Raw genomic sequence first — 2,500 nt, 5'->3', positions numbered from 1 at the left:
GCACCGCCGCCGGCGGGTGGGGGGGGGGAAGCGGCGCGGCGACCCCCCGCGGGGTCGCCGCCGCGCAGGGGGGAGGCCAGCGGGGGGTGCCCCCCGGCACGCGCGCGCGGCAGCACGGTGCGGTACCACCGCGGTACCCCACCCGCAGACAGCCGCGCGGGGCCGGAGGGCGAGGTCCGCGCCTCCCCCGGGCCCGGCTCCCCGCCGCACGCTCGCTCCGCTCACGCAACTCGCGCAGCCCTCCGCCGCCTGGGGGCTTGCCTCTCCTCCTCCCGGCCGCTGCCTCCGCTCTCGCTCCGGGCACGGCACGGCGCGGCGCCCTGCCCTCCCCTTCGCGCCCTTCTCGCCGCCCGGCGGCGCGCACGCCCGCGCCGCCCCCCACCGCCACCCCGCCGCGCCGCACCCGCGCGCCGTCGCTGCCGGCCTCAACGCAACGCCGCGGCTGACGCCAGCCGGCGGGTGGAAGTGGCTCGGCACACGCGACGGACGCGGGCGCGCCGCGGGGAGGGCAGGGGGGGCGGCCCGGCGGCGCGCCGCACCGGCGGCGGTCGGGGCGCAGGGAAGCGCAAGGCAGCCGGCCGTCCCCACCCCGGAGGGGAACGGGGGACCAGCGCACCACCGGGAGAGTGGCGGAGGAGAAGCCCAGACGGCGGCCAGACTGGCGGTGGTGGCGGGCGGCGGCGACGAGGCGCGCCGGGCCACCGCAACCCACCCGACCTGGGGGGGGGGCCCCAGCGGGACGAACTCCGCGAAGCGGGCGCTCCGGGAGCGGGGGGTTTCCCCGAGTCTGCACTTAGGGGGACGAAGGCCCGGCCGCGCGGGGAAGAGGAGGCACCCTCTCCCCGGGGCACGGGCCTGCGAGGCGCCCCAGCCGCGCCACCCCGCACGGCGCGCGCCGCGCAGCGGTGGCCACCGCGCTCGGAGGGCGAGGAGGGCGGGCACAGGCGCGGCAAGGCACGCCGGCCGCGGCCGCTGCGGGCGGCCCGGCGCCGGAGCCCGGCGGGCAGGAAGACCGGGGCCGCCGGTGCACGCACCGGGGTCCCGGCTCCGCCGCCGACTCTCCGCCGCCGAGGCCGCCGCGCACCGCCGCCGCCGGCGCCGCCGCGCCTCCCCCGCCCCCCCACGCGCCCCCCCCGAGGGGCGGCACCGCTGCGCCAACGCGACAGCGGGGGTGACGATTGACCGCCAAGCGACGCTCAGACAGGCGTAGCCCCGGGAGGAACCCGGGGCCGCAAGTGCGTTCGAAGTGTCGATGATCAATGTGTCCTGCAATTCACATTAATTCTCGCAGCTAGCTGCGTTCTTCATCGACGCACGAGCCGAGTGATCCACCGCTAAGAGTTGTCTCGGTTTCGGTCCCCGCCGCGCGCGCGGGGGGACCGGGCAGCCTTCGGCAGCCCCTGAGGGCCCCCCCTCCGCTCCGCCTCCCTCCTCACGCCGACGCCGGCTGCTGAGCGAGGGACGGCCGAGAGCCAGAGAGAGGGGCTCGCCCCGCTGACCGTACGAGCACAGAGTGGGGGGGGAAAAAGGGAAAAGGAAAACCCGAACGAGAAGGGCGGGGAGCCCTCGCTCCCGACCTGGGACAACCCTTTGCTCGCTTCGAGTCCGGCCCAGGCGCCCAGGCTCGGCCCGGCCCGGCGGGGAGCAGCGCGCCGGCCGCGCCGCCTGCCTCGGGGACGCTGGGGGAGGGGGCGGCTCCCCGCGGACCCCCAGCGTCGGAGCCCGGCCGCCACCGGCAGCGGCACCGGCCGCTGCCCGCGCGCCCGCGGCCCACCGGCCCCGCGCTCCCCAGCTCCTCGCTCGCCTCGCCGGCCTCCGGCTCCGCCGTGGCCCCGAGGCGGCGCCCACGCCCGCGCGCGCGCACACACAGCCTCCCGGACGACACCACGCGCTCTCCCGTCCCTTCCGCGGACAGACGCCCGGCGGCGGGCGGGCGGGCAAGGCGGGACGGACGGGGACGGCGCCCGCTCTCCCCGTCTCCACGCGGAGAACGGGGGGGGCCGCCCCCGCCGCCCGCCTGCCGCCCGCCCGCCGCCCGGCGAAGCCGGGTTGGGCAGAGCGAGGCAGGCGCGCCGGATGGCGGAGTGCCGGCGGGTAGGGCGCCGCCGCCAGCGGCCACGGCGGCAGACCGAGAGCCCCGGCCAGGGAGGAGAGCGGATCGCGCCGAGGCGCGGCGTCCGCACCACCCGCGGTGGGTGGGGGCTCACCGTCCCGGCGAGAGCACGCGCTCGCGCCGGGGTCACGCGTTCGAGGCAGGCCGGCGCCAGCCGACCGCGCGGCGTCCCTCCGCCGAGACCAGACCGCGGAGAGAGGGGGCAGGGTACCCCTCTCCGTCCCGGCTGCCCGCAGGGCGAGCGCGGGGCGCGCCGGCTGGCATGGGGGGGCACGGCGCCCGCGCGCGCCGGCCCCCCGGCCCTCCGGCAGCACACCCGGCTGCCCCCCGGGTCGCATCGGGCCGCCCGAGTCTTTAAACCCCCGCCCGGCTCTCCCGCCGAGAACC

General features: G+C 80.2%; 1 non-coding gene across 1 annotated transcript; it reads right to left on the bottom strand.

Annotated features, from left to right (window-relative positions):
- Positions 1 to 1,190: 1,190 nt before the first annotated feature.
- Positions 1,191 to 1,343, bottom strand: LOC136995880 (5.8S ribosomal RNA). The gene has a single exon (XR_010887400.1). It is a non-coding gene; the product is annotated as a 5.8S ribosomal RNA (ribosomal RNA).
- Between the last annotated feature and the right edge of the window lie 1,157 nt (positions 1,344 to 2,500).

Source organism: Apteryx mantelli, unplaced genomic scaffold (assembly GCF_036417845.1).
Source record: "Apteryx mantelli isolate bAptMan1 unplaced genomic scaffold, bAptMan1.hap1 HAP1_SCAFFOLD_171, whole genome shotgun sequence".
NCBI classification, from domain to species: domain Eukaryota; kingdom Metazoa; phylum Chordata; class Aves; order Apterygiformes; family Apterygidae; genus Apteryx; species Apteryx mantelli.
Note: the sequence above shows the minus strand (reverse complement) of the source record. Positions and strands in the feature narration are given on the sequence as shown.